We start from the raw sequence: 23,158 nt of genomic DNA on the forward strand, positions 1-23,158 counted from the left end.
CATCTCCCTTCAGCACAACACAGTGAGGAGATGGGTACCAGGTCTCAACACCTTTTCTGCCAAGGTTGTTCAGTGGTGCAATGAAGAATTCAGGATTCACTATGCAAAACAAAGCTGTATTCTGTAATCTAGTGGTTACCCATTAGGTAATGCCTACGTGTTTTAATGAATTTAGTGCTTCAGGATTTGACCTCTAATTAACATCATTGTCCTTTGCTGTTACCTTTGAGTGTTCCATTTTATTTTTGGATATTCTCGTTGGGCCTTCCTTCACAAGGAAACAAGGAGCATTATTAGCATGTGTTAGTTTCTCAAAAAAAAAAAAAATCATTTTTTTCATTTTGGTCATTAATGATAGGATAAAAGTAGAATTATAATCCTAACACTAATAATTATCAAATGGCATTTGTATAATGATCTGTTCCTAAATTATAACCTTGTTTGTCTTTCAACCGTACAATTGTTCTTTCATTTCAGTTTCCCAGAAAGAATGATCTTTCTCCCCATCCCTTAAGTGGCCATCCCTTCATTCATTTGTCACATGAGTAAGGGGAAGGCTGAATCAATTAATCAAAGGTTTGCAGAGCAACACTAAGCAATGTAATGGTTGGTTAAACCTTGCTTTCAATGTAGAATTCAGCCTTAGAAATTTCGAAGTAGGTGTTTTCTTTTTACAAAAACAACCTTGAGGCTGAAAAACAATTTTTCTTTTAATTCTCTTTTGGCATCACCCTTACTCTGGATCAAACTGAAGAGCTTCAATAAAAATCATGTCTGTAACCTCAGTTTTGAGGCTTGCCTGTTAAAACATGATTCTACCACAGGCTGTGTTTGTACTTGTAATTTAGTGCAAGGGTAAGGAAAGGGCAAGAAAGAAGAAAACTTCTAGAAGGGTTAATTGTTATGTAAATAGCAAATCCTTGTCACAGCTGTGTACTAATGTTTTATTACAATGGTTTATTGTGTACCATAGCAAGGTCCAGGTCTGGAAAGTGGTAGCCAGCCAGCCCCTTATCGGATCTCCAGTTAGAGACTTTACTAGAACTTAAGAAATTTTATCTGGAAAGAGTAATGTAAAGTAAGGAGGACGTTGCTTCAGAGAGTGATGAACAACTGAGGACAGTGTTGACAATTGGGAAGATGGGAAATAGAAATGGGATGGGCCTTCCTTGAGTCTAGAGCTAGAGGAAGGAAGTTTTGGGCAAGAGATGAGATGGAAAACTTCTTCAACACAACTTTGATCACTACACTGAACTCAATGCCTGAGGACTAGAAATGTATAGAGAAAAAGACCAAAAAGCAACTGAGAGAAGTATCTTGAGCAGTCCTTTCCCAGAAGGGAAATCCATTTGGATCCAAATGGATGAACCTGAAATATCTTGCTAAAGATTTCATTGGACTTAAATCCCTCATATATTATGCACTTGATCTCAAGCAACAGCAGTTTACATTTAAAACTAAAACATTCTCAATTTCTTTATCGTCTGAATGCAGGAAATTATTTCAGGTGCCACTGAAATGCAAAGTTATGTTCCCAAAATGCATTTTGAGAGCTGCATTAGTCTACTTTCAAAAAAAAAAAAAAAATGTCTACTCAATTTAATGGTATCTGATTTCAATTTTCTTCTGTATAGATATCAGGAGCTAAATGCCATATGTACCTGAATCCACTGGCCCAAATCACAGAGAGGACAGAGCATACAGACTGATCACAATATCACAGTCTAAAGCTGACTGTAAATAATATTTCTGTATTTTTAGATAGGCCAAGCTTATATTTAGCCAGTAGTGTTCATCAACAAGTCATGATATACAGTAAAAGCAAGAATGATCTTTATGCTCATTTGCTTTCTGGAATTAGAGAGGAAATGATTTTTCATGGCTCAGTAAAGGTAGTGATAATTACTGACATGTTTATAACAGATCACGGAGAAGGTGTTTGATAGTGGTTGATTGTCAAATGTAGGACCACAAGCAAATGAATTGAATCAGAATAATAATTATGTGTTGTTTCTAAGAAATTTGAAAACAGAGAAGATGACAAGGTGACTGTTGTACGATGAAAAAAGAAGTACCATAAAATCAATTCATTTGGAAAGCTTCTCGAGGAGTGTCTGTCTACTGTTCTGCCTCAAGACTGGATGAAGCACTCAGTCATTCCTGACAGACATCCATCTTACCTGTTTGTAAAAGACTTTTAGTGATACATACTCCATAACCAGAAAACCTATTCTTGGGCTTTAACAAGATAAAGGTTTCCCTAAAGTCTAACCTAAAGCTACCTTGTTGTATTCAGGCACTCTATTTCTCCTCCCTACCCACCTTTGAGACAAAGAACAGATTTTTTTTTTTTTTCACCAATATTTTATATTTTCAAAACTGTTATAATATCCTGTCTCTTTTTTTCCCACCCCTCATCATCTTGTCTTCTTTAGGCTATAAGTCTCACTTCACCTTATCTCCCATGTTTCACAGACTTTTGCCCTTTCTTGTTGCTCTTCTCTGAGCTTTCTCCAATTAGCCAAGAGAGTGCAATACCTAAATCTGGACACAGTGCTCCAGCTGAGGTCTTAGTACAGAAAAAAATCATAGTTCCTACATTTTGCAGACTTTTCTCTAGTTTGCAGTATATGCTTGCCTTTTCTGTGATAACAGGGCAATACTGAATCATAGTCAGCTCACAAACCCAGACCCTTTTCTAGAGAACCAATACTTAACCAATCAAGGTTAAAGTAGTTAATCTTACCCTATAAGCATCTTTTAAATTACTTCTATCCAAACGCAGTATTTTGCACTTTTTTCTATTGCTTTTATTCTGTTTTCACTTCTTTGCTCCAATCTATTAATACAATTTTTCCTGTCAGTTTCTTTCTTCCCCTAGTGCTTCCCATCTTCACATTATTTGAAACCTTAAAAAAAAAACATGTTAGTCCTTATTGGATCACCCAAACTATTAATGAAAATAGTGAATAATAACAGACCCTTGCAAAATTCAACTCTATATATCCTTGGATTTGGGCAGAGAATTGCTCAGCTAACTAAACTCTAAATAGCGTGTTTTCTGGACAGTGTTTTATCTACTCTATACTACGTACATGTAAATCTTGTTTTCTTAAAATGACATGAGAATCGATGTCAAAAGCTTTGCTAAAGTCACTGTATATGATATCCACCATTTCCACTTACTTATAAGGCCTGCTGTCCTACAGTAAAGTAAATGAGATGGGTTTGATATGATTGGTTAATGACAAATCCCTGTGGATCATTCCTTGTCTTCTTCTTATGTTCCAAGCACTAATAAATACTCTGAATATTTGTTCCAGTATTTGTAAAAAAGTCAAAATTAGGCTAATGGATATGCTTTTCTCATTTTTTTAAAGCTCTGAGCTCTGGTGTTGCAGCATCATAGCCATCTTCACAAATTCTCAGGGAGCCATAGTTGGGAGATCCCATGAATCAGTTCTGTCAGTACTCTAGTATGCAGTTCACAGGGCCCTCTAGTTTGAAAACACCCAGATCTCTAAGTACTAACCACTCTGCTCCAGTATTGCTCAAAGTTATGTATATACAGCAACATGACAGAAAATTATGTATAATGTATTTTCAAAATTTCATCATATGATCTCAGTAGGATAAAAGTTTCATGCATTATCAGTGACATTACGGTTTCTCTTTCAGTTAAGAAAACGGTGAAAGATTTGGTTTTAAAAGGACTACTTTGTAGCCATCGATTTCAGTCGTTTCTGATAGATGTATATAACTTTACAACTGCAAAGAGATTAACTCCTGTCCACCTTCTGTTTTCATTACATTAATGGAACTGTATTAGAAATATTTTAAAATTTTGTATGTGAGCCTCAATCTAATGTTCCAAACTTCGATAACATAACATCAGTTTGCAGCACATATTTTCAATCAGACTTCTTCTGCTGCCAAAGAGTTTCAGAATTACTAGAGATATTTCATTTTGTTAACTCTGAAAACAAGTGTAGACACCTGTTCCCACAAGATGACTGTCTCCACACCCTGCAGATAAAAGGGTCACAGCACATTTTCAAGTTTTATGAGTCACTACATATGCTGGTTGAAGATTTCCCAGATGCTGTTCTTAAAGACAACGAAGATACAGGCTATAATTTGAGAGCCTATATAGAAATACATGCCTTTCACAATGTGTCAGCAGTTTTTTACAGTGTGATCATTAAAACTGAAGCGATCTGATCAGGTACGTATTGATGCTTATGACCAAAACCTTTAACTGTAAGACAAGTTGCAACAAAGAACTGACAAGTTCTTTGCTTGTAAATGCATTTCTTCTCTAAAAATACAGACAGTTGGGATATGTTAGTGATCCAGTCTTTGTCTGGAAATCAAAATGATTCATGTTTGACTAACCCTTAAATGCTAAGGGCTAACCATAGGTTTCTCATTCCCTTTGAGACCATACTGCCCTCAATAACATCAAGAATTTAGACCTCTGTCTGATGATTCCTTAACTTAGACAGTACAAGACAACAGTATTACTTTTAAATTCTGTGAACAATTTTGGATTTGCTGAAATTAATAACAAAAGCCTTTCGTGAAGGCAGGGCTGTAATCAATGCCTATTTGTGAAGCTAAACTACTATGAGAGAAGAGAAAGACCATTGGTTTTATTTCTCTGTCTGATGTTTTGATAACACCATGGCATTAACTTCAGCAGAGCTGGGATCTGAAACTGAATCACAACACTGGTCACTTGGGTTATTTACAGTAAGCCAACAGGAACAAGTCACCCCATTAAGAAGCAGTGCTTATTGTTTCCAGTCTTTTTTTTTCACATCACCTAAATCTTCACATGTGGATTTTCCTTTCAGGCTTTCAATGTTTGAAGTTTATGTCTAAAAGTGTTCATAAAGCAAACCTGAAAATAGAAAATTTTTTTTTAAAGTGTTTAAAATTTCAGCCAAGCAGAACAACTGTGTGTGATGGGGGGAGGGAGAAACATGAAAAGCTGCACAAATAGTTGCTGCCATAAACGCAACTTCAGACCACGTCTTCGCTGTGAAAGGCCAGTGCTGTGAGGAGCAAAGGCCAGGTTTTGGGGTGGCTCCTGCCTGCACTTCTGTGGGCTCAGGGCTAGTCTGCTACCAGTGCTACCAGTGCTACCAGAGCTACCAGTGTCCGTGTGGTGTGTGATGTACTCTGGGCCACATACGGCCCTGAGGTGTCTCCATGACTTTGGGGAAGAGGAGGTCAGTTCAAAGTGCTAAACCATTTGTGTAGGGTGATCCCATGTCCTGGGGAGACACACATTAATGTCCCAAGGGCAATTCATCTGTAAGTGCTCAGCTGCCACCTCAGCCAGGAGCTCAGAGGGTGAGTCTGAAATGCCACCGCCATCTATATGCCCCCAAGTATGGCTTGCCTGCACCCCAGAGTGAATGAGGAGGGAAGACTGGTTTCTCCTCCAACCTTGTCCCTGGGCGTCCAGGCTGGGGTTGTCCCCAGAGAGTAGAGAGCTCAGACCTTGCTCGTGAGAGGCTGTAAAACACATCATGGACGTACCTCCCTTCTGCAAGGGCAGGGAAGCCCATCACAAAACAGTGCTTTTCATTCCCCACGTTGCATGGGACAAGATGCTGGTGAGTCAGTAAAAAACAGACCATTTTGCTCAATGGCCATCTCAATTTTGCAAAGCTGTTGGCAGCGCTGCAACATGCCAAAGAGCTTGTCACTAAGCTCTGCGCACATGAAAGGTGGGTTCATTCCTGCCCCCAAGGAAACTTAATGAAGGCGACCTTAAATGCCTTAAATACCAACTCAGAGCTCAGGCACCATCTGGAAACAATGAGCTGGTAGAAGCCGAGGTGCTGATGCACCGAATTAACACAGGGCCCAGGTGCTGACATGCTACTTCCAGCTCTCCCTCAGCCTCGGTGTGTCCCACATGCAGATTTCAGCAACGGGGATGCTGCAGTCTCAGGGGCTGCTGCGCCAGAGTTTTCACTGCAGCTGGAGCTGGGTGAAAAGTGGTTAAGTTTCAAAAAAGGACATTGTTTTCCATTTCTGCAATATATTTCTGCAGGATTTTTCAGTTCCTAGGTCTTTTTCAGCATATCCCTTAGTCTCATGAGTTTTCTTAGCTTTGTTCTTAGACTACATGTTTCCTTCTTGTGTTTATTCCCTCTTTTGTTCCATTCAAATGTAAGATTTTTTCATTATTTTTGCTTTCCATTTGTTTACTGTATTTTATTAAGGTTTTTTTTTTCCCCTACTTTTTCTCTTGTTTCATCTCAGTCTTCCTCTTCTCATTTCCATTCCCGTATTTACATTTCTCTTTCAAGGCCCAAGTTCTATAGCTCTCCTCACATAATCCCTGGACACACTGTCCAACCCCCATATCAATCCTTTTTCCACTTATAACCTTTTGTCCTTTTACTGTTTTTTTCCCTTCCAATGCACATTTTCTCCCCCCTTCTCACATCCAGATGTTTTTCCATCTCTATCTCCAGCTGTGCAAATAAATGACTTTTTTGTTTGTTTCAAGGAAGTTCGATCAATCCTGAACAAAAGTACTCATATTTTTCAGGAAACTGAAACTGCGTAAATGATCATTTTGGTGTATGTTTCAAGTAGGACAAACTGAAAAATTGATGAGCTTTATCTCTGAGAAATTTTTAGTTAATAACAGGTGAAGTAAATTTGTAAATGCTGGTGTGACAAAAAAAAATCAAAGCATTTTAGATTTTGGGGGTGGAGATGAGGGCAGGGCATGTAACTTTCCATTTCTTTTTTGGCAGGAGGACTTCTAACCTAAATAACTCAAGCAGATCTTACTACACCTTTGAAGCATATTTCTGTTGATCAAAACTAATGTTTTGGGACCAAAATCATTTTGGCTAAAAAATTTATTCTGGCACTAATTTCCATGTCCTTCTTCCCTTTCCAGTACGGCTAGGTCCAGACAGCATGGAGGCATGTTGTGCCTTTTAGTTGATATTTGGATGTTACTTTAAAAAAAGAGTTGATCTCTTCCCAAGCAGAGAGCATCAGCTATACTTTCTTGGGTATCCCAGTCCTCAGCTTCCTGAAACAGCAATTAAAATATATCCCAGCTGGCTTAAAAATCATGTATCACATCAAAAGCACAGAAGCTTCTTACTATCAACAGCAGTTTTTTAAAAAGGGGGCAAAGACGTTTCTTCCAAATGTTCTCCCGCACTTAAATACACAGAAGCAAAGCATTAGTCTCAGATGAAGGCTGCAAAGTGAAAAACAGCGGCTGAGGATGGCCAGGCTCTGCCCTCTTACATGCAACACAATTTCTAGTGATTCGACCAGGAGCCACATCTGGGTACCTGGGAGAAGAATCTGGCCCAGGCACGGCCCCGAATGCAGTGGTTTTTCTGTCCATTGTGCCCAGATCACAATTAGCAAAAAGATTTTGTGGGAGAGGAGGGGATAGAAGATGAAGCTGCCAATGAGAGGATATTCTTCCCTCATAAATCCCAATGCATTGAAACACAGATTAGACCCCTGCTTTCTTTTTAACCAGTCCCTGCCTAGAGTTCACTCAGTCCTGAAGGTTGCTGAACTGTTCAGCTCATGTCTACCCTGAAGTAATGAATTGGCAGGCCTGTTTCTAACGGTGATTAATGAAGCTTTTCAGAGGCAACCCATTATTTGATCCAAAGTTAAAATAGTGGGTCATCATTAATCACTACAAGACATAGGCTCACAGATTCATAATTCTCAGCAAACCCATTTCATTAAGGGTCCCACTGTTTCTTTTGTTAACCCAGGGCTCCCCTGTCTCCCCACCCTTCAGAGTTGCCTTCCTGGCACTCCATTTCCAGGTTTGCTCAAGTAGAATGTCACATGCTTTCAGGGATATTTTTCAGGCCCTGCAGCCTTCCAAAATTACATCTTCTTTCAAATTTCAAAAATTCCTCTTCCCATAGAAAAATGTCTCTGATTATCAAATATGAGCCAACATTGGCACCCAGTGGCTGAACAGATTAATCACAGATACATATTCCCTTGAGCCCACCTTTTCTATTCTTCAAAGACAGGTTTTCTTCTGGGATGTATGTGGTACTCTTACACAGCGTTCCAGCTCTAGGCCATCTAGTCATGGTTGTGAACTAGTCATGCTAAGAAAGAAGAAAAACGCATGTAGTGGCTGGTTCTCCCCGCTGCCAGGGCCCATCAAAGTCACCCCACAGAAGTCACTAGGTGGGACTAACATCACCAAGGTATGCAGGGTGAGGAGCTCTACACTGACTCCCGGGAGGCCACGGCACCCACACAACAATGTTTGGCACCCAGCAGACATACTGGCTCTGCCCCTGCAGGTATCACCTGCTTGGAGAAGGGCTGCACCTGAGTTTGTAAGTCCTGCTGCTCCACAGAGCTCCAAGACACTCATAATGATATGATTGATGGCATTAGGAAAGGTCATATTGAGCCTTTTGTCTCTAAATTATTAAATCCCTAGAGGTATTTAAAAGACATGTAGATGTGGCACTTAGGGACATGGTTCGGTGGGACTTGGCAGTGTTAGGTTTATGGTTGGACTCAATTATATTAAAGGTCTTTTCCAACCTAAATGATTCTATGACATAACCCTTTTCTATTACATTTATCTTCCCAACCTTGCCAATGACTTGTATGGGGAAAAGCAATGACAGAAAACTGGATGGTGGCTGGCATGTAAAGGGGCAATCCTGAGCCATTACTCTTGCAGATGGTGCATGGGAGGTACTGACTGCCTTATGGACAGTCATTGGCAGCACTTTGTCACAGCCTAGAGTACCTAATTCTTGGTACTAGCCACCTTGCAAGCAGCAGAAACATCAGCAAAGGGTGATCCAATATCTCCAAAGGTGGTTCAAAATCAGAAGGTAAAGAATAGAAAAGAACTTTCCAATAGTTTTGCAAAAGCCGCATTCAGCTCTAAGAAAGGTGAAACATTTCATTAGCAAACAGAAAAGCAGTTCACTGAATTAATGTAAAAATTTTAAGACATGATATTAAAATGCATAGAGTGTATATAGCCTATATTCAACAATTCAATAGAATAATATGGTAGTTTGTACATGAGTGTAACATGAAATTAAAAGATGAAGTTCAAATAAATCATTTTTTGTCCTATAGAAATGGACAACTTGACTTGATCCCATCAGAGGAACAGCTGTGGAATAGTTCCTTTAGTCCTTTTAACAAGAACCAGCTTCTCCACTCATTGAGTTGAAAATGTCTCATCAGCTTTAACCATAATGACAGTGGAATAGGCTTCCCAGGCAGGTGGTGGAGTCACCATCCCTGGATGTGTTTAAGGGTCGTTTGGATGAGATGCTGGGGGATATGGTGTAGGGGAGAACTTTGTAGAGTAGGGCTGATGGTTGGACTTGATGATCCCAAGGGTCTTTTCCAACCTGAATGATTCTGTGATTCTGTAATCAGATGTAAAAATTAAGGCACAGAGGAGTAAATGGCTTTTTGTTCAAGGCTATTAGAAAGCTATTTGAAAAATCATGAACTGCTCTCCCTGCAGGACAGTGCCCTTTCCAGCACGTATGATGACCACACCCATACGACTGTAGTGTTAATTAGTGAGACACTGTATTCAGGTTTCAAAGAGTGCTTTACAATACCCTAACCCATTTGAGAATCCATCTTTTATTTTCATTCCTACCCTGTTCCATTTACCTCCAACCCATTAAGCAATATCATAGACATGGAAGAGAACAAGATGACTTCTACTGGAGATACAAAAGTTGCATGGGATTGAAACCCTATTTGAACATAGATGTTCATTAGCTTACAAAACCAAACACCTCTGTAAATCAAAAGGAAAAAAATGTATTTCACTAATAGCTTCCAAGCAAGATTGCATTACAGAAATCCTTCAAACTCAGATACATAATTCTGAAGAACTTATCACAAAGGAAATTAAAGTTCTGTACAAGAAAATCCATGTTAGTTCATTTTTCTTTCAGTCTGAGAAACTTGATTCCCAGCAAGCACCTTCCATACTGCAATCAAGGCTGTAAGCTACAACATAGAACACCACAAACAATGAAAGATATTTCCTAAACCTGCTCCATGGGCACACTGAGTAGGGCTGCTGAGAACATGATCAGCTTTTAAAAGAAAACAACTAGCATAAGAGAAACCAATATCCATTCTGCCTGCAGCCTTGCAGCTTGACTGGAGAGCTTTCCTGGAGCTGGAAGCTGGTAGGAGTTTGACCTCAGAGAACAGTGCCCCAGTGTCCCACCAGACCAGAAGTCCTCTCCCTGGGTAAGCTCCGACCTGAAGATTTGGTCTGGCCCTGCAGGAATCCCAGGAATGCGCTGGCTATGACCGCTCAGCAGGGTGCTGCTTTCTGTGCATAGCCTCCTGCCCCTCCAGGACATCATCCCTCCAGAGACAGCAATGTGCAATGCCAGACGTTTGGGTGCAAGCAATTACTTGCAATCAGATATCAGGTAATGAACTGAGGCCAGAGCTTAGACAAGGCGGCACTGTGTGTGTACAAGCCTGTCTATGGGCATACACAAAAGGAAACATGACTTCTATGCAGAAGTGCCCCAAAACACCAAAACTTTGCCTTCAAACCACCAAAAGGGCCTGCTGTGCACACAGGCTTCCCTCACCTCAGCCCCATCCTGCGTAGGCTGCTTTTTAGCATGCAGCTACACGTGCCTCCACATCTCTTCAGCCTTCGCTCACCACCTCAGCCTTTCAGCAACACCACATTAATGGCAGTCGTGGTGTTAATGCGATATTGGCAACAGCTCTCCGGGAAATCCAACGGCACTCCCAAACACAGAAAGTTCCCAAACTCACCCTTTTTTATTGCTGGTGATTTGGCACAGCGTCTGCTCAGCCGCGGCTGGCTGACACGTTAGCCACACCTCGAGGACACAGCTCTGCGGCTTGACGTTGCCTGTACATGTGTTCAGAAGAGGTTCTTCCCCTTACGCTCCACAAGCTGACAGAAAATTCCCTTCCCCCTCCCCCATCCCTTTATTTTCACAGGCTTTGCTCACGAACTGATTGGGAATACTCAGTGGGAATATATTCTCTGTAAATAGTTTCTTCTTCTGCCTGCCTCCTCTGTGCAGTCAGGAATGTGGGATTTATGAAGCCAGAAAAAGACTATTCAAAAGAAGCCTGTCTCTTTAGCACCAGCAGTTAAGACATTCAGCCAGGCTGAAGCAGATCTCAGTCCTGTCCCCTTGGCATTTATGCAATCTACGTTAGATAATGAAGTAAAATCAGACGTGATCTGAAGACCACCTACTCGGCTGCCACCCACCCTCCCCATCCACCCACCACTGCTGTATCGGCCGGAGCTCTCTCCCCTCTCCCAGCCGGCCCTGCCACACAGGACCCGGCAGCAGGAGCAGGAGCGATGCCACGGCCCTGTGCTGCAGCCCAGGTGGTGCTTTGCTCCCCGGCAGAGCCTTCCCCAAGCACTGCAGCTCGCCCCTGGCACACGACTTGGCTGCACCTCATTCGTGGCCCTGTTACCAGACTCTCTAGGCACACAAAGAAGTTGGGAAAACTTCAGGAGTTACCCAGTGCCCATCCTCGGGCGCGGACCACGACATGCGTGCCTAGTCCTGCTGCAGGGAGTACGGGATGCCGGTGGGACTTGTCCTGCTTTGCCAGTGAGACAGCCCACGGAAGGCAGGGAAGCAGGCTGCGAAGAGCAAATTAAGACTCTTTGTTTTAACGAGCTCTGGCAGAGGCTAAGGGAGCAGCTTTCCCCTTTTTTTTCCGAAGGTTTCTTTCCTTTAGGTGGCAGTATGTGTTTACAGCTCCCCGCAGCACCGCCGGCGCTCCCAGCCCTGCCGCCGAGCATCCTCTGCCTGTGCTCAACCATCGCTGGGTTAATTTTCCAGAAAATCCTGCACAAGCAATTAAAATGTTAATGTTGTGAGGGAAATGCCTCCGTTGAAGTAAACTCATTCGAGAGTCAGTTGTGCTCGGTGGAAGGGGAACAGTCTATTGATTTTGAACAAGGTCATATCTCATCAGACTTGCCACCTGGATTATTTTTGTTTGCGCTGATCAGCTACCGAGTCCTTGATTTCACAGTGAGTTTGAAATCACCTTAATGAAGCAGAAATTTGAGGGGGAGATGGTTTCCCTCCCAAGACTTCTCTTTATTACAGAAATGTGCTCCCTCACCTGTTTATCTCTGACCACCTGCTCACCTCTGTGTTTGTTAACCTTATTTCACTAAAGCAGCAATAACTGATGCAAAACTCTCAGTCCTGGCAGCTGCCAACTAAATTCACACCTTACACAGGGATTCGTGCCGCAGACAGCCAGCAGTGCCTTCTCTCACGAGGATGGGAATGCCTCAAAGTGGAATTCTGTTAAAAAACAAGGAATTCAGCAGTGACATTTGTGTGCGCATAGGGTAGTTCTGCATTGCGCTTTATTTATAGAAGAAAGGACTATAATAGAAGGAAAGTTGTCCACTTTTTTATGGCAATTCCTGTTGATGGAGGCTGCCTTGCACACAGAATAACTAACCCCATTATGACAAGATATGTTCAGTGAGAGTGTGTTGGTATTTCATTACAAGCAAGAGGCACCTGGGAGAGAGAAGCAGAAGCACCTGAAGTCTGATTTCATTTGCAGATTCCTTGTGGTCTCTGCCGAGAGCTTGTAGTCTTTCTCCCTGAGCCAAAGGTCTTATGATGCTCTTTTCACAAACGTGGTCACACTGGAAAAGGTGGATGTACTTTCTCATTGTATCTAAAATAGGTTATGCTATTTCTATTGATACAGGCTATGACTCTCTAACCCAAATGCTAGGGTATTTGCATGCTTAATTCACATGTCTAATTGCCATAATTGCACATGCTCATTAGGCAATTTTGTGTGCAAATGCTGAGTTAGGCACATAACTAGGCATAGGGTTTGCAGTGTGATTTGGTTCAACACTCGTGGAAAATTTGTGAACAAATTAGACATGCAATTGAATGCACATTTTCTACGCTAAGAAGTTGGGCAGGGCCTGGCACCAGGCAGACTGCAGTCTAAATGAATGAGCAGAAAGCACTGCCTTGTGAATCCCAGTGCAAGATTGAGTCTTTCATCCAGAGAAAAATCGTACCTAAGCTGTCCTTCACATTATCCAAAGAATCACACCATGCTTTCAGGCTGATCTGGAATACCGGGAAGGAAAACAAATTTAACGTTTATCTGAGGGGGGGTGGGGGGAAGACCAACAACAATCATGAAGCTCTAATTTTATGATCTGATTGCTGAGGACGAGTAGATACAGAGCCTCTCTGTCAGAAGGGAGACAAAGCCAGTCTGTTTCTTCCTATATTCCCATAGAAGACACAACAGTGAGTAACCCAAGTAGCTCAGTGTTAGCAATAAAGGATACTAGCACGGCTTTAAACCAGCACAGCTGATTTGAGTTAGAGCCCACCTGTGGAAGCATGACTACAAGAAACCCCAACTTTCATGGTCTAATGTTTGTAATTTCTCTCTCTCACCAAAGATATATGTTCTTTTAGTAAAAAGCACAGAGGGAAATAGCCCCAAAGTAGGAATTCAAGGCACAGAAAGACTGAGTTATGGTTTGTTTAATCCTTCAATTTTACCCTTCCTGAGCCAGTCTGCAAACTCTCTTGCTCTGAATTTATGACAAGCAGGACTAAAGGGACTGTCTATAGATTAACATTGACATTTCCTTTGTGCATTAATCCTTTGAATCTCATTTACCATACATTTCTGCTGAATGACATAAAAATGATGATTTTTTTATTACTGACTAAATTATTATGAGGCATATTTTCACCACCATTCAGGAAAATACCAAATGGGAGTCAGGGCTGTCTTTTTACCTTTGTCTGTATGGTGACAACATGGGCTCCCTGTGAGGGACTGCCTTTTGGAGGACAACAAGTGGCAGCTCCATCCTGGAAACTCCCATGAGCCGAAAGCACAGCATGCCACAAGGTCAGGGACACTACATCAGCTGTAGTGATGAGCCCTTGAGATGGAAACACTCACAACTGGGACATCCTCAACTTTGCCAGGGCTGCACAGAGGCAGTCCTCCCTGTCCAGGATAGAAACTGCAGCTCTGGGTGTATGTCACCTATCACGGCTCCTTGCCCAAAGTTCTTTGGTAGAAAGCATGCTTGCTAGGCGTAGGTACGCACCACAGCATTTACCCACACACCATGAGACTCACCCGTCACCAACAGCATAGCCTGACACATGCAGTTTCAGAGGAAAGAAAAGTTGTGATGGTCCTGTCTGTTGTAAGCTGCAGGTTTGCATTAAATTTCCTTAGGGTTAAAAGTGTGAAAAAGCTTAAGTTGACATAGTATAAGAATACATACATCACAGATATAGGTATAGATATAGATGTGATGTAGATACTTAGTTACTGACATAGATACATAAGTATGTCTAAGCTGTGAAGTTCTCCATAATGTGTAGTTTTATGATATGAAGGCTTTGGTGAAAAGACCAACTTAAGAAGTTTGGCCCACAGCACTCCTGCCCACCCCACCTCATGGTCTTCCCCACAAGAAAGGATATTTTTAACCCAGACAAGTCTGGAGAAGAGATGTACTGGCATGCATGAGTTGTGGTGTAGAGCTGGAAACAAAAACAGAGTCTGAAGGAGGCAGGGCCACTGAAGTCCTCTTTGTCAACAAAACTAGTCTCATCAGGGAGAGGAGAGGAGAGGAGAGGAGAGGAGAGGAGAGGAGAGGAGAGGAGAGGAGAGGAGAGGAGAGGAGAGGAGAGGAGAGGAGAGGAGAGGAGAGGAGAGGAGAGGAGAGGAGAGGAGAGGAGAGGAGAGGAGAGGAGAGGAGAGGAGAGGAGAGGAGAGGAGAGGAGAGGAGAGGAGAGAGGGGAGGAGAACCTTCTTGTGTTCAAAGGTTTAAAGAAAGCATGGAAAAATATATTCAAAAATTGTAGCTGGCTGGGAGAGGAAGGAGGGAAGGAAGGAGGGAGAGAAGGAAAGAAGGGGGAGGGAAGGGAGAAAATACATCTGTGTAATATTGCATGTGTCTATGGTGCTGGCAAACATTGACATTAAGATTCCATGTCTTATTAATATAAAATCTTCAATTTAAGAAAAAGCCTAAACCACACAGAACATATAGAAGTTGATATCATACAGTAAATGAATGTGAACAGGAGAAAAAAAAACACCCAATTGAAAATTCAGGAGCTAAATACCCCATCCTGCTTTATAGCACACACAGCAGAGTAAGCCTAGGAAATATTCCTTAGGCTATAAAATTGCACAAAGGACTAGAGTGTCCCATTTTTCTTTTTAATTTAAAGAAAATAGCCAGAGCCACTGAAGAGAGGGAATTGACCTCTTTGGGTCTCTCACTTTCTCAGAGACGTTTCTGGTGAATCAAGCCTGCACATCGTTCCTGGAAGAATGTCCACAGCCTCCACGCTTCTTGCCTCTACCCTGGAAGCCATTGCTAGTATTTCCATTACCCCACTGTATGTGAGACCTGTCCACAGCCTTTGTCAATGGCAGAAGGTCAGAAGTCTCCCAAACTTAGATATCAGCATATAATCTCCCATAAACTAGACACAGAAATTTCAAAATCCATATTCCTGAGTGATGGGGCATGTCATTCCCCCCTTTCTGCTTCTTTTCAAGGGGTCACATGCAGTTTGGCCTGTTCAGCTTTACAATCCATCCATTTTAAAAACAATTAAAATAATATAACATTGATTTTATTTTTTTTTAAAGCACCACAGCCTGCAGGAGTGCTAAGTGTGAATAGCTCCTTCCCATACAGCATAGCATGTAATACCCTCCTGCAGTGGGGACCACAGCCACTGAACATCCCCACTTTGAAGGGATGCCCCGCTTTCATGACACCAGGAATAGGAACAGACAACGGGTTTCTTCTTGGGAGCAAAGAAACACTGCAAAGCCAAGCACCATGCCCAAGTTGCTCAGAGATGCAGCTATGCCCAGCCAAGGCCAGGCTTAGCTGGGAACCATCTCCCAGTGCCAGCTGTGCCTCAGGTTATAAATCATTTTGATTTTCCTTTGCTAAGGGTTTTTTTTATTCTCTCTCATGAGAAGGACAATCTCCCTGCCAGGGTGGCACAGCCCAATAAGAAAAAAGCCTCCCTCCGAATCCACCGAGATCCTGGGCACGCTGAGGTCTGCACTTATCCTCGGCTCTCAGAGCAATGAGGGTCCTTCAGAGCCAAGGCTGCGCCTGGCTGTAGGGGGAGGCAATTATCTGCCATAAAATATGGGAGGCAGAGGGACAAAACAGGCACACACACAATGACAATGCAGGGCCTGATCTTCAGAAGTGTTGAACACTTGTGAGGCAGCGAACACCTCTGGCGCTCCACGGCAGGAGTTAAGAGCATTTGGCACTTTAGGAGACTTGCTAAGCATCCCCAGGAATTGGAAATGGGGGTTTCTTGGGGGGGGGGGTGTGTTACCTGTGGTCAGAGCCTCAGATACTGTGAGATCCCTTTACATCTAATTAAGATAAATTGCAGAGAAATATACAAAGATGCATAATTCACCTGCTCTTCGACTGATTTAAGTGTATCCCCACAGGGAACTACACCCATTTAACTAAAATCAAGTTAGAAATCAATTTAGTTACATTAGTGCATTTTCGGTATGGAATAGTCCTTAATTTGAACGGGAATAAAGACCCACTATGGGCCGATTGATTCTGTTAGGTGAAGGAAAAGCTTTTATTCTTGATACAACTACAAACAAAATCAGATTCAGAATGCTACAGGATATTGTATATGGAAACATTAGGAACTGTGGGTATAGGCTTTTCTTTTTTCACAGGGCTCTGAACATCTTCATTCCTGTGATTTCAGGCATCCCCATGCAGAGTTATGCCAGAAAACTCTGAAAAAGGGGGTAGTTTCCCTTCCAAGAACCATGGGGGCTCCCTTTCAGTGACAGAATAGTGGGTCTCAGAAAGGTCTTTCCAATTTAATGTGTGCGCTCAGGAGACATGAGAGAAAGGAAAAGCCTGCCTTCCAGGAGCATGCAGGTGGGAAATTGAGAGGGAAAGGATTCAGGATAAGAAACCCCATCTCAGCTGGCTGTGTGCCTCCCCAGGCAGGGACAGGGGCCAAGCATGGTTTTGCAGGGGGAAGGGGAGGGAGCAGACCTCTTGTTTGCATCCAGTGGGACCTGGCAGGGAGGAGGTTTCACAGGTGGAACAGCTTGAACAGCACAACCTGTCCCCAGGAAGAGGATTGAAATGTGCCTTCAGCTTCCTTAGCTGACTCACTTTCCCCCAAGGCACAGATCATTCAGATGGGGCTGGTGGATGCACTGAGGGAGCCTGGGGACACTGACTGGCCCTGAGGGCCTGTCTGCAGCCACCTCTGGTTAGCACACCTCTGGCTCCTGTCTGTGCTCACCTGAGCGCCCAAAGGTGACTCTGCAGCTGTTGTGCCCCATGGGCTTTCCCATTTGACCCCACTGCCTGCCCACATCTCAGAAACATCTGCGTGTGTGAGAAATCAGGTGAGGGAGAGGGAACAGAAAACAGGGGTTTTCCAGTGACGATGGTCTGCTCATCCCAGTTACTTAATTTTCACTATTGTCATTTCTTAGACCACAGAAGATCTCTTGCTAATCTTGCCCCTGCTATCTAGCTCCTGACCTTCAAACACGGTCCTAGGAGCAATGTTATAAAAGATATATGAAGTAAGACTCTAGGTGGCACTTCAGGCTGCATAACTGTGACCTTGTCTATCAAGACACGCAGCATTTAAATCATAAGTTTAATCAGGTAATCCTTAGGCAATCAAGATGATCAGCAAAAGTACGTTAGCACTCTGTAGTCTCTGCAGCAATTCCCAGTGTACCTTTCCTGTGTACCCAGACCTATAGTTCAGTTCCACTTCACCGACTGAAATCAAGAGAAATCTCACTCAAGAAAATGAAACTACTCTCTGGAATAAATCAGAAACGGGCTCGTGGAGCTCTTGTAAGACTGAAAGTTTGGCACCTAAACAGAAGCAAGAAGCCTAAATATATGTGTGAGCCTAAAATACTAGAGATGAGTGTTGTAGTAAAAACCACAGGAAATTCAGCAAAACTGTGCCACTCCAATACCTGCAGAAGGGATACGCAGGGTGTATATTTTGGTTCTGTTGAAAGTATTCATTGACTATTTTCTGTAGGTTTCATCTGTACAGAGCTAGCAATATTTAATTTTCTCCTCTCTCTAAGACCTGATTTGGCAGCACATCACTTGTCAGTGGGTGCCTTGGACATGTGCTTGCTTGACAGTTTACTGAGAATTAAGCAACAGAGCAGCAGTGAAGCATGCTCCAACACCCTTTTTGGAATTGGGGACCAAATGCAGATACATTTCTCAGTGGACATCTGAAGGCGTTGTTCCACACCACATTTATCTAATGTCAAAGTTGCCAAAGAAGGACCCTGCCTTTTCTCACCCACAACTATTTGTTACTCTTTCCTCCCTCCCATTTATCACTCCTAAGTGTGCTGATACCCTTTAAACTAAATTAGTGAAATGGCTGGTATTAGCAAAACCAGAAAACCTCCTGTTGATCTGTTTTAGACCACAACATCAGAAATAGATGCCTTAACGTAACTGTGGGAGGGGACAGGAAACTGCAGTAGGGGAAGGAGAAGAGAGGGAATGCACTGTGAAGGACAAGGACCTCTTCAGACTGCTTTCTTCTTGCAGAAATGTTAACGGTGAACAGGAACCAGCCATTACCAAAAAAATAGCCTGCTTCTTCCTAGCTCCTCATCACTGGATCTGTGTTAGACTAGTTCAAGATTCACCATTGGGAAGCCCTGTAGGCTGTCTGAAAAAAGGCAGGGGGTACAGTGCGTGCAAGAGGTGCAGGTCCCCCTCTGCCACAGCACATCTGCAAGATCTTAAATGCAACACAGCCTTTACCTCGCCGCCCTTCCTGTGCCTTGTGCAAAGCCCTCAGCAGGTTTCATGTACCTGGGAGGGGAAAGTCTGGCCCTTTCCCCTCTGGGCTTTGCTAGCAAGCAGGAAAGCTGGGCCAGCTGCTCCAGAAGGCCTGTAACACCTTTTCCCACTGGGCCAATCCTTCCCCATCAGCTGCTGAACAGGCAGCGGCCAGTTGGCAGCTGCAGGGGACTGAGGAGCCTTGTAAAGGGTGAAAAGTGAAAACAATAAAGAAGGTGAATGCCAGTCAATTTGTTGAGGATTTATACAATGAAGGTCAAGTTTTGACAAACAATTTTTCTTTCAAAAGTGGTGGACCCAGTTCAGAGGGGTTCCCATGGGAAACTTCCCTCCATTCTCTCCTAGGGAGAAGCAGCCTAACCCACCGAAGCTGGGACCACCATACACAGGTTAGATATTCCCAGGTAGATGAAAGTATGAATATACAGAGCAGAGAGAATGAAAGGGATGCTGTATTCATTTTTTATCGGGTTCTCTCCCCTCTACATCTGACTGCAGCATACTGTGGCTGCAGAAACATTCAGCAGTCATGGAACTGGGCAAAGTGAGTTCACCTTTCAGCAATGGGAACATCGATCAGTCCTGCCCTCCCCACCTTAGCTTCTCTGTTGCAACAGCATCAGAACATTTCACCATTATTTTACTGCTCACTACTCTCAGTTTATTACCCTCACAGTTCAACCTCAGTTTACCCCACAGGGATGAAGGGAAGACATATTCCACCCATTGAGCAAAGCTATGGACAAGCTTCACAGCAGCCTCAAGAGGCATTTTGGTCCCTAATGCCCAATGAGGGCCAGGAAGGCTGGTGCTGAGTAACACTGGTGCGTAGCCTATCCAACCCACTTGTGGTCCTACAGATTGTGTGAACAGACCTGATACATTCTCACAGAGGAGTCCCAACACCCTGGGGTCCCTTGGCCAGGTTTATTCCAGACAGCGGGAGCCCAAGGGGATGCAGTGTCACCAGTATCACTCTACCCACCAAGGGAGCAAGACAGCCAGGGCAACCAACATCGATGCAGACTGTAGGAGAAGGGGCAACAAGTCCACAGGAGGGGCCCTGATGTCACCCTTAGCATCCTAACTACTGCATTGAGGCCACCGAGGAAGCAGCATGCTAGTGTCCAGTTGATGAGACAGTCTGGCACTGCACAGCATGCCCAACACTGAGAGTGGGGAGCTGCCATTCCCTCAAAGAGGGGGAGAAACACGGACTGCATGTGGCATGTATGAGACACCACATGTGGGACCAGATCCTGCTTCACAGCACTGGGCTGGTGCAATACCCATCTGTGAGCTCCTGAGTCAGTCAGTCCCCTGCTCCTACCTTTGTTACCTACAGAATGGCTCTTCCTTCAAATCTCTTATTCCTACCGTTTCTCTTTCAGCCTCAAACAACTCATTTTTAATGCTTGCTTTTATATATATGGAAGATGTAACCTAAAAATCAGGGGTTTGTGTCCTCCGGGCCAGCTCTGGACAGTCATTTCATAATGATGAACACCATTAACATCAGTTTGTCTTAGAAGACACTTGGCAGGGGTTTAGGTTCACCATCCGCAAACAGTATTATCTTCAGTGCCGTAATCAGCCTGGCGGAGGAATTGGTTCCTGGGACCTTTGGCATTTCAAGTGAAGTAAAGTTATACAATTAAACTTCAGTTAGGAAATATCCATAACTTACCAACAGGGGAGAGCAGTTAAGAGCATTACCAGCTGTCAGCACCTGGGAAACTAAATTGAATGGCCAGAGCACTGAGATATGAAAACTGAAGAGAAAAATCACATGTGCCTACTTTCTTTACGGCTGCAATGTCATAGGTCATATGTTGTGCTAACCTGTAAGAAATAATAGGAACGTGGAGATAAAATATAGCTCCAAATGTGAACTAGGGCATGGCATAGAAGTTACGCAAGGACAAACAGATTACTAGAACTCTGAAGTATAAAATCACTGTCTCAGAGACTGCTCTCTCTACTCCTAACAACTTCATAAGCTAAACCAGCTGTTGCAAATAACACTGTTAGATTTTTAAAGACATTTATTTCCTTGACTGTAAATAGAAATACAATTTCTTTAAACTAAAAATACTCTCCCATGTAATTTTTTTTAAAAATTGAATTATCAATGTATGTAATGTCAGCCTTTCAGAGCTGTGTGATATTTGTAAGATATTCCTGAAAAATTTGCTGTCATTCTTACAAATTTATCACTCCCTTCCTGAATATCGTAAATTATTTGAGCAATGTACTGCAAAACAGAAAATAAAGAAATAACAACTAAAATGGTTTGGTGGACTTTATGTGCGAGGAACTGCAGCCTCGCACATAGGAGAGGAGATCTCTTAGCCCAGGTTTATTGAAATGGGGATAAACAGGAACAGCAGGGGTGGGTTCAACCTATATCTGAGAAGGAGGATGAATGCACTGGAGCGTCTCTTGACTGAGAGACTGTGGAGCCAGAAACACCTCCCACCCCTCCATGGAATGGAGCTACTTGTGTTCCCCTACAGCAGCAGATGTGGGACATCTACTATCATGTGTGTAGGGGTGATGTATCATCACTGTGTCACATCAACAGTCCGATTTGGAGGGTCGGTGCAGGACACAGCCATTTGGTGTCATGCAGTGAGAGGGGCCGGGCAGAGTACAGGAGCAGGTTTGGAGAAAGAGGGTGGTAGAGAGGAAGAGACTGGTGGGAGCTAGGGTCAAGACTAGTGTGGTGTGAATTAGGAGCCTGGCTAAAAGCAGGAAATGTTCACACTTCTCAGAAAGCTTTATGAGCAGCGATAATGAAATAGCAACCCCCAAAGCACTTACATTCCCATTCGCTTTTCTAATGCATCCATTTGAACAGTAGCTCCTGTTACAGGTTGTTCCTGCAGAGCGATGAGCAGAGTATGCGTGTGGCCCGAGAGGAGCACAGTGACACTCTCACAGTGGTGTACGCCACCAGCAAGTACCAGTCTCTTTAATGAGGCCCTCCATTGCTCCCTGCCCTGCTGACTGCACACCGTGGGTGGCACTGGCGTGGATGCATTCACCAAAATGCTTGCTTCATGTCAGGGAGGTGCACCCATTTGTAACTCCACTTCCCTGGCTCTGCAGATGCCTCCAGCCACATGTCACATTGAGGGGGAAGCAATGACAATGGCTGAGATGAAGCCTTCAAGGCAATGCTGACTCACCTCCATCCAGAGGTTGCATGAAGCACCCAGGACTCTCCCTCAGTGATTCGCAGCACATGGGGAAACATAGGTGATAGGTGCAATACCTTCCTGGCCAGCCATATCTTTGAAATGCCATGGCCTCACATAACGTTGCTGAAACAAATACAGCAATTAAAAACCTCTGCATAAGAAGTCCAGTTCTGCAAACACACAAACGGGTGGCAGAGTGGTGGCGATGCCTAGCATTGCCTGGTAATCTGTTTTCTCAGCGTTAAGTAATGGCCACATCCATAAAGAAGCAGGAGAGGAAAGGGAGGGAAACACAGGAAATCCATTACTGCCATAAAGGGAAGGAAACGGAACAGGAGCCTGGACCCAAATCTGGATCCTCCTGGATTTCTGACCTCCTGCCAGAGTAAGATATTAGAAACCAATACCAGGGGTGGAGTGCTGGTAACCGCTGCAGTGACTCATTCCCTTGTGAAAAGCAGAGCCACCCAGACAACTGGCCCAGCGCATCGCTGTGTGCACAGTCTCAGAGAGCTTGCCTGGTCACGTAAGCAGCTGGCACAATTCTTGCGATTAACAAATAATGCAGATAATTTAGCCTGGCTACCTGAGCACTATCCCTATTATTGTCTGATAGAAATGGAAACAGAGTCTTCCTGATGTGACTTTTAATCCTGAAAAAGCACGTAGTACTACATGAGATAGCCAGGAAATGAAAGTCCAGATGGAAAAAGATTAGGAATTGCTCTTTGAGTTGGTTAAAAATCCCAGCTGACCTTATTCGGTGTTCAAGCACAAGGAGAGAGAAGTCTGAGACAGGGCAACATTCAGGCTTTCTCCTTCCCCTTGCCTATACTGCTGTCGCCCATACCCAATTCTGGTCATGTTCTGTGTTCTCACAGTTCCCACACAATCCCACCCTTGTACTCCCAATTCAGGGACGAGGAAGCTGTTTATCACATCATTCCGTTTGTCACATTCATTTCAGACGATG

This window comes from Strix aluco, chromosome 1 (genome assembly GCF_031877795.1).
Source record: "Strix aluco isolate bStrAlu1 chromosome 1, bStrAlu1.hap1, whole genome shotgun sequence".
NCBI classification, from domain to species: Eukaryota; Metazoa; Chordata; class Aves; order Strigiformes; family Strigidae; genus Strix; species Strix aluco.